Source organism: Trichosurus vulpecula, chromosome 9 (genome assembly GCF_011100635.1).
Source record: "Trichosurus vulpecula isolate mTriVul1 chromosome 9, mTriVul1.pri, whole genome shotgun sequence".
In the NCBI taxonomy this organism is placed as follows: Eukaryota; Metazoa; Chordata; class Mammalia; order Diprotodontia; family Phalangeridae; genus Trichosurus; species Trichosurus vulpecula.
The window spans coordinates 125,966,299-125,983,919 of record NC_050581.1 but is presented as its reverse complement, the minus strand read 5'-3'; the positions used below and the strand labels follow the sequence as shown (position 1 = coordinate 125,983,919).

The following is a 17,621-nucleotide window of genomic DNA, read 5'->3' as shown; positions in this document are numbered from 1 at the left end:
TAATCAGGGGTGGGAACCAGCAGCCTTGAGGTCACATATGGCCCTCTAGGTCCTCAAGTGTGACCTTTGGACAGAATCTCAGGGCCACACTTGAGGGCCAAGAGGGCCACAAGTGGCCTCAAGGACCAGGTTCCCAACCCCTAGACTAGATGGTCTCTGAGATCCTGCCAAATCAGAGTTTGTGACCTGGACTAACTATCGACCACAGAAATAAGCAAGTGCTAGGAGCACCTTTGCTGTGGCCCCTGCCTGTTCCTGCCCTGGATATGGTCAGGAACAAACAATATATGGATTTAAACGGGAAATCTAGTAACTAGATAGTGGTAGAAGGGCAGGAGTCAACATTCATAAGCAAGTCCAATAGGGAATTCATTGAGTCAGGCTTTTGGCGTGCAAAAACAAATAGCCAGGAGAGCTCATATTGAGTCCTACTGTTCAGTCATTTCAGTTGTGGCTGATTCTTCATGACCCCATTTAGGGTTTTCTTAGCAAAGATATTGGAATGGTTTTCCATTTCCTTCTCCATTTTACAGATGAGAAAATTGAAGCAATCAGGGTTAAGTGACTTGCCCAGAGTCATACAGCTAATACGTGACAGACTGGATTTGGAGTCAGATCTTCCTGACTCTAGGCCTGGCATTCTATTCACCTCACCACCCAGAAGCCCTAGGGAGAAAAAAAAATCAGAAGAAAACTGACAAAGGAAGGCCCATTATGCCCAATAGCAGAATGTAAGACATTGCTTTGGAATCTAGAAGAGAGCATTTTTTAACTGAGTAGTTTTATTATTATTCAATTAACATTGTAATTGTTCTCCTCAGTGCTGTGGAAAGAACACTGCATTTGGAGTTGAGGGATCTGAGTGTGGATCTGAGGTTTCCCAATTATTACTTAAATAACTTTGAGTAGGTCACTTAGCCTCTTTGGATGGTTCAATTTCCTTGTTTTTAAAATAAGGGAGCTGTACAAATGAGCTTTAAGGTGTCTTTCAGGTCTAAATCAAGAAAGAGGAGGAGTGAGAAAGGAAGAGAGAAAAGGGGGAGGAAGAAAGAGGAGGAGGAGGAAGAGAAGGAGGAGTAAGAAGAGAAGGAAGAAGAGAAGAAGAATAAGAGGAGGAGGAAGAAGAGAAGGAGGAGAAGGAGGAGGAGGAAGGAGAAGGAGGAGGAGGAAGTGGAAGAGGAGGAGGAGGAGGAGAAGAAGAAGGAGAAGAAGAAGGAGAAGAAGAAGAAGAAGAAGAAGAAGAAGAAGAAGAAGAAGAAGAAGAAGAAGAAGAAGAAGAAGAAGAAGAAGAAGAAAGAAGAAAAAGAAGAAGAAGAAGAAGAAGAAGGAGGAGGAGGAGAAGGAGGAGGAGGAGGAGGAGGAGGAGGAGGAGGAGGAGGAGGAGGAGAAGGAGAAGGAGGAGGAGGAGGAGAAGGAGAAGGAGAAGGAGAAGGAGAAGGAGAAGGAGAAGGAGAAGGAGAAGGAGAAGGAGAAGGAGAAGGAGAAGGAGAAGGAGAAGGAGAAGGAGAAGGAGAAGGAGAAGGAGAAGGAGAAGGAGAAACAGATGAAGAAACTTAGATAAACAGAGGCTAAATGAATTTCCCAGGATCATACAGCTAGTCGCTGGCTTAACCAGGATTTGAAGTCTAGTCTTCCTGGCTCCAGGTTCAGTGGTCTATCCACTGAGCCACCTAGGACAAGGAAGTGTCATCTAGAACATTATCATCACCATCATTGTCATCACCATCATCATCACTTACGTTTATAGAGTGCTTTAAGGTTTTTGTAGCATTTAATAAATGCAAAATTTGCTCCACAGATACAGATCAATAACTTGTCAGCAACTTACTGTCTTAGAGCATTTCCTGAGACAAGGTCAAATGACTTGTCAAAGGTCACAAAGCTAGTATATGTCAAAATGTGACCCCAGTTATTCTCAAGTCCAAAGCCAGCCCTCTATCCATTATGCTGTGCTGCTGTCTCTGGTGAGAGAAACACTAGATGTATCATTGTCTCATTACCTACAAGACAGCTGTGGGTCAAGAAAGCATGGTGGTTTACCTATGCAGATTTGAACCCCAGCCTCTCCAGACCCGTATCAAGGGCTTTGACCACAACATTAAGTGCCTAGGTGTGAGAAATTGTAACAAATGCATGGAGGTTTGCAGTGAGGAATGGAGGTGGGAGAGATATTAATAGGAAAAGTTCTAGCCCAGACACTCCTCCCACATCTAAGCCCCCATGAACAAGGGGTTGGAAGGAATCCATGACTCCGGACTTCCCTCACCTTTCCTTAAAGTTGTGCTACTCCTTACCATTGAGTCTTAACATTTATTTCAAAGGCTAACTTGTGAATTGTCCCTGTAGTAAGACCAATCATGTCTGGGAAGGCCTGAGAAGGAAGGCAAAATGGCTGGATGGGTGAGAAGGCAACAAGCAAACCTTCCTTAGTTCTTTCTACCTGATTCAAAGACAATCACCTCAAACTCCTTATGAGTTATGCCTTTTCCTCCTTTCTTATCCTCCACAGCATATAAGGCAGTGCTGGACCCACCACAGGCACTGAATAAATAACCAGTGACTTGATTTGTTACCTGTAAATAGCATCAAATGATGATTTCCACTACAAAGCAGAACTATAAAGCAAACCTATATTAAACTCTGGCATATCTATGCCAGCATTTTTTCATGTTTTTCATTTCCCCTATGCCCACTGGCCCACCACTATTAAAATGAGAGCTTTTAAACATTCCTTCAAAAGCATTTAGGTCAATTATGTTGGGTGCCAAAAAAAAAAATAAAAAGAAAAATATGTCTCCTATGTTATAATAGGAATCAATCCATCAAAAAACATTTACTATGCACCAGGCATTGTACTAGGTGTTGGGGACTCGATGACAAAAATGGAACATTTTCTGTCCTGCAGAGATGGCAGAGGTGGGGGGGAGGGATTTGGGAAGAATCTAATAGAATCAGATTTCACTAGTTTTTAATCCTAACCATTGCATAAAACATAAAAACCCAGGCACAGTGGACAAATACTTGTTCACACTGCCCTCAAGCCCTGGTAGCATTTACTGTTGGAAAGGCCATTAGAAATCATCTAGTCACAGGCTTCCTAACCTTGTTTGTATCATGATCACCTTTGGAAGTCAGGTGAAACCTATGGACCTCTTCTCTGAATGTTGTCATTCTTGTTGTAAATGTTGTTATTCAGTCATTTCAGTCATGTCCTCCTCTTCATGACCCTATTTAGGGTTTTCTTGGCAAAGATGCTGGAGGGGTTTACCATTTCCTAAGTCTGAATGTGCTCATTTTACATATGAGGAACTGAGGCAAACAGGGTCAAGTGACTTGCCCAAGATCACACATCTAGTAAATGTCTGAAGCCAAATTTGAACTCAGGAAGAAGAGTCTCCCTGACTCCGGGCCTGACACGCTATCCACCTAATTGTTCTATCCACTGTACCACCTAGCTACCCCCAAATAAAATACACAGGACTAAAAAAGAAACAAATTATGCTGAAGTACACTTATCAGAATATTAAAACATCATGAACCCCAGGTAAAAAAAAAAACCTTTGATCTAGTCCAACCCCCTCATTTTACACATGGGGAAACTGACAAACAAATTTTTTCCACTCTCAACTGAACTGAAACTCTTTGAACTAACAAGTAGATGAGAAAAACAAGTTACAGGTTGAAAGGGGAAAATAGAGAAAGGAAGTTTTTGAGATTTCAGTGCATTTTCCATCACACTTAGCTCCTGTTGAGACTAGCGAGCATTTCCTGTGCTGCATTGCAGAAAGAATTAACTGCTATTAGCTGTGAAGCAGTAAGTATTAAGGGACCTGCAACTGGAAAACTAGATGTGCAAATGGAGACAATCAGAGGGAGCCCCAAAAGGCTAAGAAATAAGCAGAAATTACTTCTTTGGAAAGAAGCTTAGGTGGGGGTGGGGGTGGGGAGGTGGAATGCTGATCATTTCGCCATCAAGATGTTGGCTTCTATTTTATTATGGAATAAGATTCTATATTAAGTAAAGGGCTGCTGTGTATCACACTAGAATTTTAAGAAGAAGAGTGTCATTTTTTTTTAAATTTACCTAAATCACAGTGAAGTACTCACTCATTCTGGGATGCTCATATAAATTAGATAAAGAAGACATCAGGTATTTAAAAAAAAATCTCTCCAGTACCAGGATCCTCCTTTTCCACTACTCACCAATTTGTACTTAGAGACACAGGAACAGCTTTCAAATAGAGGGGCAAGGGAGCACCAGAAATTCATAATGGGAAGAACATTTGTAACTAAGCTGAAGGCCTCTGGGAAAAGGTAGGCTTTGGCAATGCTGAAATCACAAGCCAGAAAGGTCAGGGACCCCTCTGAGTGTTTCTGAGTGAGATGTTACAAAGGTATGAAAGGGACAATCAGACCTCCATCTTTCATTGTTTTGGGTGTCTTCTGTCCTGAATGGGACCAAGGATTGAATGGAGATTTTGATATTGTGTGCTCTGTACTATTAAAGAGAGAACTTGAGTTTTCAGGGAATGTCTTAAGTTAGGTGGGGAGGGAAAGGGAACAAACATTTCTGTAGCACCTACTATGAGGCAGGCACCTAATAGCTAAGTGCTTTTACAAATATTATAGCATTTGTTCCTCATCAAAATCCTGTAAAGTAAGTCCTATTATTAACCTCATTTTTACAGTTGAGGAAACTGAGATAGACTGAGGTTAAGTGATTTGCCCAAAGTCACAAAGCTAGAAAGTTCCTGATGCCACATTAGAACTCGGGTCTTCTGACTCTAGGCCTACTACTCTGTCTACTCTGTCACCAGTGGATAACCCAATAAACTAAGGTTTAGGACTGATAAAAGTTAGAACACTCAGAATCATGAAGCAAGTTACTTATAGAAGTCTTTCCTTATCTTCCCAGTCTAAAGTAATTAGTCACTTCATGTCCTCTTGAAGTATTCTTGGTTTGGCCCTTAAGAATGAGGACTTAATCCCAACTGTATTCCTATTTTAGTTATTTGTACCTCTGCCCTACCTCCCCTGCTCTTTCGTAGGCTCTTTTCAGCCAGGGACCATGTGATATTTATCTTTGTATCCCCAGAACATCTGGACTATAGGAGCTGATTGGTCTGAGGAGCACTAGTCTAATGACAAGAGTCCTTGATTAAAGTTAGAGAGCCTGTTTTCAGATCCTGGTTGTGCTGCATATTGGCTATCTGAGGTTAAGAAAATCATTAATTTCTGTGCCTTGGTTTCTTTATATGTAAAACAAGGGGTTATGGTCTTATCTCTTAAGGTCCCTTCTTTCTCTAGAGCTGTGAACAATTTTCTGTAAAATAGCAATTAGACAAATTCATTTCATACCAAGAGAAGTCCACCACACTTCTCTGCCACGAATTCTTGGGAAAAGGCAGGTCTACTTAGAGATGGACCAACCTTTCCCAAAGCGATCACATGTCACAGGATATGAATAGGACTTCTGTGATAAAATGTGAAGTGAAATTCGATTTCTCCTCTAAAAGAGTATAAATGGAATTTATAAATGGCAGCAGTGAAGGCATGTGTTGAAATTCCACCTCATATACTTACAGCTCTTTGGCTATGGGGCAAACTACTTAACCATTTCTCTATATTCATTTCCTCATCTATAAAATGAGAGATTTGAATTAGATTTCCTTTCCATCTCCAAACTATGGTTCTATGAATTATGTATCAAATACTTATTTAATCTCTAAACTATGGGTCTATTAATTATGTATTAAATACTTATTTAATAATACTGAATACATAATAATTCTACTCTGACTTCCAAAAAAATATGTATCTTCACTGATGCAGCAGCCTTCACTTAAAGATTTGAAGTCTTCAAGTTGAGAGAGAATAATTACTGGTTTGGGAAGGCATAAAGAGGCTATCTGTTCAGCAATGGATGGATTCTGTGACCCTGGAAACATTCTGATGGCATATTAAAGTATACAAATGGCTGTCTGCATGACAACTTGGTGATATAGTTCATGCAAACTCCTATCATCCCCATTTGCAGATGAGGAAAATGAGGCTGTTACCTGGCCATAGACACACATCTAGTAGGGGTCCAACCTGTGATCTAAACCTAGATCTCAGGATATTACAGTCCAACGTTCTTTCCACTCTACCATATCATCTCTCTTTATATACCAGTCCTTCCTATTATGCCACCTTCATTCTCTTAGATTCAGACATTCAAAAAGCATTTATTAAATACCCCCTATGTGGTAAGAACTGTGCCAAGAGATGGGGCTACAAAGAATGGCAAAAATAATTACCCTGATCTCAAGCAGCTTATTTTCTAATGGAGGAGACAACGTGTTAAGAATAGGTAAATACAAGACATATACACAGTAGATGGATGGTCATAGTAGAAGGTAAGGCCCAGGTTCGAATCCTGCCTCAGACACTTAAGTAGAAAGAAAGAAGGTGGGGGGGGGAGGCAGGGAGGGAGAGAGAAAGAGAAACATTTATTAATGTTTAATTAATTTATTTAATTAATTAATTTATTTATTTATTAATAGTTGCTAGGCAACTATTCTAAGCACAGGGGATACAAACACATGCATGTTGTGTCCACATGATGATCCAAGTTGAGATGTCATGGAACCAGGAAATGGGCCTAGCAAAACAATGTCAAAGCTACCCTATCACATCACAAATGGCCAACTCCAAAGTCTCATCACAGCTTAGAGGTAATCCTGAGCTCTCAAATTCTATGCCTATGGAATAATGTCATCTCTGACAGTTTCTACCAAACTGGAAAGCTATAAAATAAGATTGCTAGCCAAGTATCACCTGCTATTTGAAACCTAGCTTAGCTAAATACACAAAAGCTCCTCACCATCAAGTGAAGCAATAGATGATAAGTTCTTTGATCATGGTGACTCATAAAGAGAATCACAAAATCTCAGAGGGGGAGACACATTAGAGGTCATTTGTTCCACCTCTTAGCTAAACAAGAATTCCTAAAACCTACCAGTTGTCCCTCAGACTTTTCTTCAAGACTTGCAGTGAGGGGAATCTCAATATGTATAGAGGAACAACCTATTTATTGGTAGTCATCTGGACTTTTCTTCAGGGTCTCCAGTCACTCACTACCATAAATGCAGTCCTCTTTTTTTTAGCTCGAACTGATGGGATGCTTTCCCTTTCATCCTGTCTAAATTGACTTTTTTGTAACTTCCACCCACTGACCCTTGCTCTTCCTTCTAGCTGAATAACTAAGCAGAATAATTCTAATCTCTCATCCATTTAACAGTCCTAGAAATACTTGAAGACAGCAGGCATAATCCCCTAAAACTCTTCTAGGCTAAACATCATAAATTCCTTTAACTGATAGTCTTATGACATGGTTTTAAGACCCTTTACCATCCTGGTTGGCCTCTTCAGCATCCTCCAGCTTTTGAATGCCCTTATTAAAATGTAATGCCCAGAACTGGATATATTATTCTAAATATGATCCAAATAGAGTAGAGTACAGAGGGACCATGACTTTCCTAGTCCTGTATATTATATCCTTCAATAAAGTGAAGATTTGGGTTGTATTTTGTCTTGTTTTTTGGTTGATATAACAGACTATTGACTCATACTGAGCTTACAGCCTATTAAAACCACTAAATCTTGAAAAAAAAGGAAAAGCTATGCAAACAAATATTCTCATCTTGTACTTAAGAATGTTTTTAACATGAGTGTGAGACTTTACAGATATCCCATTAAATGCCATCTTATTAGATTTGGCTCAACATTGCAGCATATAAAGATCCTTTTGCAACTTGACCATCATAAATGTGTTAAATATCCCACCCAGCTTTCTCTTACATGTAAGTTCAATAAGCATTCCATTTCTGCCTTTATAAAAATCATCGATAGACATGTTTAGAACAATAGAGCCAAACAAAGATCTTGGGGAACTCCACTGGAGACTTCCTTCCATTTTGATATCAGACCATTATTCACAAGGAGGCACTGTGTTGCAGCAGTGTTGCTCCAAATCCTATATTTGGAATAATAAAAACTGGATTTTATTTTTGGCTTGGACATCATGTGACTTTGTGCAAGTCACTTAATCTCTCTGGGTCATAGTAAACCCAGAGGTAAAAGAGAGGGTTAGATCAAATGACCTCTAAGGTCCTTTAAAGGTCTATCTCTATAATCTTAATCTTTGAGATCTTTCATTCAATAAGTTCTAGAATCTACCTGACTGCTGATTCTATCTCACATTTCTCATCTTTCTCATAAGAAAAACAAGAACATTTGGGAAAAAAAGGCTCACAGGCTATTCTTAGTCCACTAATGAAGGATGAGGTGCTTAAATAACATGTCAACAAAGCATCAAGTAAGCCTTCTGCCACTGCCAAAGAGTGAGTGACTTGGACACCAAAGGTCTTCGTCTGACATTGCCGTGACCTGCTACAACACAGCTGCATTTGGAGCTCCAAATGAACTGAAGAGTAAAAGGAATAGAATAGGAATGAGGCGCTGACTATAAACTTTAAAACTATTTTTCAATTGAGGAGTTGCCATCATTCCTGTAATCTACATAAATAAACATTTAGGGGAGCCAAGATGGTGGAGTAGAGGCAGCAATCCAGCTGAACATTCCCCTCTATAACAGTAATTATGGTGGGACTTTTTGCTGTTGACCTTTAATGATTCTGGCCTTTGCTTGAATGGGGCAGATAAAGTGGGATATTTTTGTATTTCTCAGCACTGAGACAATTGGGAGCCATTGATTTGTATCTGATGTGATATTGGGGGTGGGGAACTTTTCCACATCCAGCCTGGGTGAGGTCAGGGCCCTCAGGGCCCTGAACAGTATATATAAGAGCAAAGGTTAGCGTTCTCTCTCGGAGCTCTGTGCCACAGCAGGAGTGGCGTGTGACTCTGGGCCAGCCGTTGTAATGAGCTCCCCAGTTGAAGACTCAGATGTTGATAACTACGAATTGTATTTGGTCTGTAATTCAGGGTGCTGGTTTTTTCTCCTGAACTAAGTAAATGATATTTGTATGCCGGATTAAAGTAAGATTGCTAACCCCTTAACATTGCTTTCCTTAGTAAAGCAGATGAAAAGGACCTGGGCTTGCAGCATTCTGTGAGCTGGTTGTTGTTGGCTTTACACCCCCACAGCAGCTGCTAGCCAGATTGTTGATACAGCTTCCTGACAACTTTAACATAATTCCTCAAATCAAATTCTGAATTAGTAAAGAAAACAAAATGTTGAGGTAAGATATTTTTCCAGCCTAAAACAACTTAGGAGGTTGGCAGGAGAGGTCTGTGACACTGGGCTGGGGTCTGCCCTGGAGTACATGTAGCACAACAAGTGGTGGGTTGTGAAGGCTGCTGCAACAGTGGCAGAAACATCTTAGGGAGCTCTCAGCCCAGAGATGGGAAGGGGGTCAGACAAATGGTCAGAAAGGTATTACAGAGGATCGTATGCTGGCACCAGGTGAAAGACTGGGTCCTATGGCAACTCTATTGTCCATACACAGTTCTGGATCATAGTTCTGGGTTGCAGTTCAAGGATAGAGAGGAGTATCAGTAGTCAGTCCACAAGGGAGCAGGGTCCCTGGTCCTAATTCCAAGGCAGAGAGGAGTGCTAGTATTCATAGTAGTAGGGAAATAGGGGCGCTTCCTGAGCAAAGACGAGAGCACAGACAGAAAAGCAGTGACCACACCTCTCCCCCAATCACACCACCTTGCAGATTCTCAGAACTAGCTCTGAAGAAAAAAAAAAAACAGCAGCACAAAAAGCCTAAAGTTTGGGACAGTATCTCCCTACCCCAAGGTAAGCAGAGCCTAACTTTAAAATAAAGTTCAAAATCAAGCCATAAGCTGGAAAATGAACAAACAAGAAAAAAATAATTTGACCATAAGCTTTTATGATGGCAAGGAAGACTAAGATACAAACTCGGATGACAGCAACAACATAAAAATGGCTATAAACAAAGCCTCAAAGAAAAACACTAAATTGCATTCAAGTCTAACAAGAATTCCTTGAAACATTAAAGAAAGGGACAGAGTAGTAGAGGAAAAATTGGGAAAAGAAGGAAGAGTGATACAAGAAAATTATGAAAAAAAATTAACAGGTTGGTAAAAGGATACAAAAAATAGTGAAGAAAATAACACTTTGAAAAACACAATCAGCCTAATGGTAAAAGAGGCACAAAAATTCACTGAAGAAAAGAATGTCTTAAAAAGCAAAATCGGACAAATTTTCAAAAGAAGTTCAAAAGCTCCCTGAAGAAAAAAAAATTTCTTAAAAATTAGAATTAAGCAAGTGGAAGTTAATGACTCCATGAGACATCAAGAAACAATAAAACACATTCAAAAGGATGAAAAAATAGAAGAAAATGTGAAATATTTCATTGGAAAAACAACTGACTTGGAAAATAGAATGAAGAGAGATAATTTAAGAATTATTGGACTATTTGAAAGAAAATCATAGTTTTAAAAAAAAAGTCTAGACATCATATTTAAAAAAAAATTATAAAGTTAAACTGCCCAGACATTTTAGATATAGAGGGTAAAATAGAAATTGAAAGACTCTACCAATCATTTCCTGAAATAGGTCCCAAAAATGAAAACTCCCATGAATATTATAACCAAATTCCAGAGCTCATATATCAAGTAGAAACGCTCCAAGAAGCCAGAAAGGAACCATTAAAATATTGTGGAGACAGTCAAGATCACACAAGATTTAGCAGTCTCCACCTTAAAGAAGTTTGAAATATGATATTCCAGAAGGCAAAAGCATTAGGATTATAACCAAGAATAACAACATACCCAGTAAAATTTAGTATAATCCTTTGGGGAAGAAAACAGAATTAAATAGAGGATTTTCAAGAATTCCTGATGGGAAAAAAACAGTTGAATATAAAATCTGACATTCAAACACAAGACTCAAGTGCAGCATAAAAAAAGTAAATGGGAAAGAGAAATCATAAGAGATTCAGTAAGATTAAACTGTTTACATTCCTATATGGGAAGATGATGTATGTAACTCCTAAGAACTTCATCATTATTAATGCAATTAGAAGGATGCTACATAAATAGAGGGCATAGGTTTAAATTCATTATGTCAACATGATTTCAAAAAAAAAATGAAGGCATGAGAAAGAGGGATGCACTGGAAGAAGGGGGAGGGGAAAAGAGAATAGGGAAAATGATCTCACAAAAAAGGGACATGTGAGGGAGAACTTTTAAAGTGGAAGGGGAAATGGTGGGTGGGGGGCATGGTAGGCAGTGCTTGAATCACACTCTCATCAGAATTGGTTCAATGTGGGATACAGATAGATAGGTAGATAGACAGACAGACAGATAGATGGCTATAGATATATACATACGTACACTCAGTTGGGTACAGAAATCCATCTTACCCAATACAGAAGTAGGATTGGGAGATAAGAGAAAAGTTGGGGGGCGAGGGGGGATGTTAAAAGGAGAGAAGATTAAGGAAGGCAGTGGTCAGAAGCAAAACAGACTTTTGAGGAGGGGCAAGTTAAAAAGAGAGAGAGAAAGATAAACAGAAGAAAACAGGATGAAGGGAAATACATGATAAGTAATTATAACTGTGAATGGAATGAAGTCACCCACAAAATGGAAGTAGATAGCAAAATGGATTAGAAACCAGAATCCAACAATATGTTGTTTACAAGAGACACACTTGAAACATAAAGACAAGACACAGATTTAAAATAAGGGGCAAGAAAAGAATATATTATGCATCAGCTGAAGTAAAAAAGGCAGAGATAACCATCACGATCTCAGAGCCAACAAAAACAAAAGTAAAAACAGACCTAACTAAAAGAGATAATCATAGAAACATGATTGCTAGAAGATACCATAGGTAATAAAGTAACATCAAAAAATTTTACAAGTTTCTTGGATAAAGGCCTTATTTCTCAAATATATATGGAACTGAATTAAAATTTTTTAAAAAGAGCCATTCCCCAACTAATAAATAGTCAAGGGACAATGACCGACTGTTTTCAGAAGAAATCAAAGCTTTCTATAGTCATACAAAAAATGCTATAAATCACTATTGATTAGAGAAATGCAAATTAAATTAAATGAGGCACCACCTTACACCCATCAGAGATGACAAATGCTAGAGAGGACATGGGAAAATAGATACACTGAAGAACTGTTGGTGGAGTTTGTGAACTGGTCCAACTATTTTGGAGAACAATTTGGAACTAAGCACAAATTAATATAAAACTATGTATATATTTTAACCCAGTAATATTACTACCAGCAAGATAAAGGAAAAGGTCCTATATGTACAAAAATATTTATAGCAGCTCTTTGAGTGGTGGCAAAAAAAATTGGAAATTGAGGGGATGCTCATCAATTGAGGGATAACTGAAAAAGTTGTAGGGTCGTTGTGATGAATCACTATTTTGCTATAAAAAATAATGAGGGAAATGCTGTCAGAAAAACCTGGGAAAACTCATATGAACTGATGTAAAGTGAAGTGAGGGGAAGCAGGATATCATTGTACATAGTAACAGCAATATCAACGATGAAAGACTTAGCTATTCTGTTCAATATATAGATCTAAGACAATTCTCAAGGACTCATGATGAAAATGACCATCTATCTCCAGAGAGAGAATTAATGAACTCTGTGTACAAATTAAAGAAATTTTTTTTACTTTATTTTTCTTGCTTTTTTGTGACATTGATAATATGGAAATATACTTTCCATGACTTCACATGTATAATGGGTATCATATTGCTTATCTTCTCAGTGGGTGGATAAGGGATTAGGGAGAGAATTTGGAATTCAAACATTTTTAAAATGTTAAAAATAAATTAAAAAAATTTAAACAATAATGCATCGTTACAGAGAAATTGATAAAAGGAAAAAGACCGTATCTCAGTTCCCAGATCATTGTAGGATCTTAATAAATGCTTGTTGATTGATTGACTTCCCTGAAATTTGCTTTCACTTCTCCCATATATCTCCCACTGCCATAATTTTATACAAGTGGCCCTCAATATCTGGAATATACGCCTTCCTCATCGCGTTGTATTCCCATCCTCCATCTTGTCATATGTCACCTTTCCTTCAAAACACAATTCAAGTGTGCCATTTCCTAGCCAAGCCCTTTCCTCCTCACCTTCCCCCATTAGTACTCTCTTCCCATTTTAATTTGTTTATATTCTTTTTTTGTTTTTGTCCTTATATCCTCAGTGCTGAACACAGTATCTGGCTAATAGTAAGTACCTGATAAATTTGTGCTCGATTTCACTGAGTAATGAGAAATAAATTCATTTGAACTACCAAATCAATCCACAAGAGCCTTTCTAACCTCTAAGAAGGCAACAATAAACAAGTAAAACAGAATCTTCATGAGGATCTGGACAAGGTCAATTATGGTTATTAAATGTTTAGGTTTGATTGTTGTTAGCAAAGGTGTTTTAAGTCACATTATGATAGATTATAGAGTATGATGGGTTGTCTCCGCACTTTATAATACAGTAGGGCCCCCATTATGATCAATATGTACAGTGCATTTGTGGCCATTTCATATGACTATGGTAAAATTTTACTATTTCTAAATGATTAAGAGGTTTATAGCTATTATATATTCGCTTTTATGACACAGCCATGATTCTTTTGAAGATGAATCCTCAGACTACTCGTAGCTACAGTATTTTCCATTTGGGAAAATAAGATCTCCTTTACCAAAATCCACTTCACAACACAGTTCCCAGAAACATGCAGCATGATAAGCAAGGCCTGCTTATATTCTAAATGAATTATCCATCACGCTTTGGAAGGGAACTATAAACCTATGTCAGATTTTACATTGTCATAGCTTCTACAAAGAGAAGTTACTACATGCAACAAAATGTATCTCTCACACACCATTTTTATTTCTCCTCCTTCTGATTCTCACTCATGAAGTTTCTTCTTGTTATCCACTCTCATCTTAGATCGTCCCACATTCCACCCTTCTTCAAAATTCAATTCATGATCTATATAGTCCATGAAACTTTCTGGGACACTCATTCTATCCTCTACATTCCCTAACTTTGTAGGGTAAAAAAAAATCTTGTATACACCACAAGATTAGCACTTTATCATATAATATTTCCCGCCCTAATGATAGAATGTAGGTTTGGGATGGACTTTACAGATCATTTTGTCTAACTCTCTCCGTTTAAGTATAAGGAAACTGAAGCCCTTCATTTTTCTTATGTGGACACTTTATTCCCCATCTAGATTTGTTTCCTTTTATGCAGAAAATCACACAAAAAGGAATTCAATGGAGAGATGTGGGAGTGGGCTTGAAGAATGACTAGTATTCAGATGAATGAGAGGGAGAATAGGAAAGGAAAGAATATTCCAAGGGTGAGAGACAACGGCGAATATCTTGAAAAACATGCATAGCCTTTAAACTGGATCCGTAAGGAACAGAAAGCCACTGAAAGCTTTTGATCCAGTGAATGGAAGGACATGACAGAATTTCAGAACAGGAGATATTATATATCATCTATTCCAATTTCTCATTTTCAGATAGCGAAAACTGAGTTCAGGAGTATAAAAGTGACTTCTCTAAGATCATGCTGCTTGACTAGCAGCAAAGCTGAGGGACTTTTTCCACTGTACGAGGCTAATGAAAGTGATGCTTAAAGAAAGAAAATCTCACAGGATAGTGGTGGTACAGTGGAGGCAGAGAGACCAACTTGGAGACTACCTTTCCAATGTAGGGAGGCAGAGGGATATTTTCCCACCTTGTAGGAGTTTAAATTTTAAAAACAGCATGATTTTACGCCTCCGTGACCAGGAGAATGATATTACCATTGAAAGACAGAAGATAGCATGGTATAGTAGAAAGAAAGCTTTTGTCACTTAACTTTCTATCTGTGTGACCCTGGACAAGTGTTTCTTCTCTTAAGATTTCAGATTCATAAAATGTGTTGTTCTCTACAGCCCCTTTTAGCTCCGAGGTTTGATGACTCCGGGTTGGGAAGAGGGCTCTCTTGGGAGGGGAGAAAACGATAAATATGACTTTCTTTTCTTTTTAGTCTCATAACGAAATAATAACAACCAGAGACTTTTCTGTTCTTTCTGTGCTCCACATCGTTTTTTCCTTGTTCCCTCCAGCCTTTAAGCTTTCCTTTTCTTCACACTCTGTCCTAGAATCAGACAGAGCTTGTCCCACAAGTGAGATGAGATATATTTTGATGCCAACAGATCCATCAGATAAGGGGCTATTTAATGAGCATTTATTGAATGTCCCCTCTGTACAGAGCACTGTAGTAGGCATCACATGGGGATACAAAACAAGATAGAGTCTTTGGCTTTGAAGCAGGTATAATCTTAGATGCAGCTTTCAGGAACATTGCTCTAGATTTTATCAGTCCTACCGCATTTCCCCAGAATCTAACTTAGTCCCCCAGCGAAAGTCAGGCACAGTCAGAAACTGCATTGTGTTTCAGATGAGTACTTTGCTGAAACAGTGCCTTACTGGATAGTCATAGGATCACAGAATTTGACAGTGAATTGGACTTTAGATACCAGCTAATCCAAGGTAAGATGTTTCTATAGCGAATTTACAAAAATACGGGGGCAAGAATTTAGAGGTAGCTCACTGGAGGGAGTACTCACACTCAAGAAATCATCCCCTAACTGTTCTTCCCAGAGTGGCTTACCTAGCTTCTAGGGCTTTTTGTGAAGTTTGGTTTCAAAGTACTACACTTGAGGACCGTGAGGGCTATATGTGGCCTTGAGGCAGCAGATTCCTCACCCCTGCTATAGGGCTATCTAATTTCCAAATAGCCAATGGCTTTGTCAGTCTGCTCTTTCCCAAAAATCACTCGCCCAGCCCCCATGCCTCAGCTGATACTGGAAATGCCGTTCTTCCTTCTCTTTGCCTGTTGAAAATTCTTAATCACTCTGTAAGAAACAGCTCAAATACCACCTCCGACATGAAGCTTTCCTAACATTCCAACAAGAGGACATTTTCTCTTCTTCCTTTGTCTCTATTTCTCCCAGGTACTTATCCCTTTCTAATATACATTCCAATATACATTGGTTACTTGTATTCCTCGCATATTTCCCTGATTATTGTAAGCTCTTTGAAGCAGGAATCACCTCTCATCCCTCTTTACATGTAGAGATAGGACACATTTTAAGAGATGTAGTCAAACTTACTCATTTTACATAGCAGGAAACTGAGGCCCAAAGTGGCTAAATGATATCCAAGTTTGCACAGCTAAAAGTCAAACTCCTCTTCTGTTTCCAAATCGAATTATATTTTCCACTATACTTGTGCCTTGCACACAACAGTCTTGTTTGATTGAATTATCCAATCGAGGCAGTTTGGTGCAGTGAAAAGAGCACTGGCTTGGGAGTCAGAGACCCTGGATTCAGATCCCACCTCTGACACTTACTACCTATGTGACCTTGGGCAAGTCTCTTCATTTTCCTCAGCTCATCTGAAAAATGGGGGAGTGGGACTAGATGGCCTCTAAGTTCCCCTTAAATTCTAAATCTATGACTCTATTGGTTAAGTGCATATTAGGTGTTTGGGATTGGGGACACAAAGTCAAAAACAAAATGGTCCTGGACATCTTAAATTTAATTGGGTAGAAAGAACACATTTGTGGATAAGCAAACACCAGCTAGCAATAATATAGTGCTTTAACGTTTGCATTGAACATATGTTATCTCATTTGATCCTAATAATTCTTTGATATAGGTTTTGTTATTATCCCTATTTTGCACATGAAGCAAATGAGTCTGACAGGGTTTGAGTGACATACCCGGGGTCACAAAGCTGATGAGTGTCTGAGGCAGAATCTCAATTCAGATCTTCCTGTCTATAAGTCCAGTGCTCTAATAGAGATAGAGGACTAATAACTGAGACAGGTGTATCAGGGAAGGCTTCATAAAGGAGATGGTACCTGACTTGAGCCTTGAAGGAACATAAGGATTCTGAGAGATGGAGTGAAGATGGAGAACATCCTAGTTATGGTGAGTGGCTTATGTAAATATACAAGAAAATGGAAGGTAGAATATTGAATTCAGGAAATAGCTAGTAGACCAGTTTAACTGGTCCATATTTATTTTGTATATTTCATAATGAAGATAAGCACTCTTATTAAAAATCAAAAGGCTGCAATTCCCTCAAAGGCTGATTTACTCTGGTTTACTCTGCATTCCATAATTACTATCACAACTATCTGCTTCTTTTTAAATGTTACATATCCTCTCTAGCTTCTACTAACATCTTCTTCCAATGCCTCATCATGGCACAAATGTGCCCTCAGGTTTTCAAAGGCTTTGCCCGTCAGATACAATAGGTCACAAAAATCACAGACTGAAACCCAAATCCCCTTCTATGACACCCAGACTTTGTTTGAAGACCTTCAAAGAGGAACACACTGCCTTCTGAAAGACCTTTTCCCTCTTTTGGATAGCTTTAATTGTTTGATTGATCAAGTTAGGAAAGCTTCAAGTAAAGGTCTTGTAATGGACCATATAACTTTTACCCAAGGACTAGCCTAAGTATGGAAAAAGGCTCATTACCACAAAGTTGGCCCATGAGATGATAAATGTGTTGGCCATGGCAATTCATGAAATGT

At 38.7% G+C, this 17,621-nt stretch overlaps 1 protein-coding gene across 1 annotated transcript in view; it reads right to left on the bottom strand.

Annotated features, from left to right (window-relative positions):
* ADCY1 (adenylate cyclase 1) overlaps positions 1-17,621 on the bottom strand; it is a 351,817-nt gene that overhangs the window by 175,009 nt on the left and 159,187 nt on the right. The window lies entirely within an intron of this gene.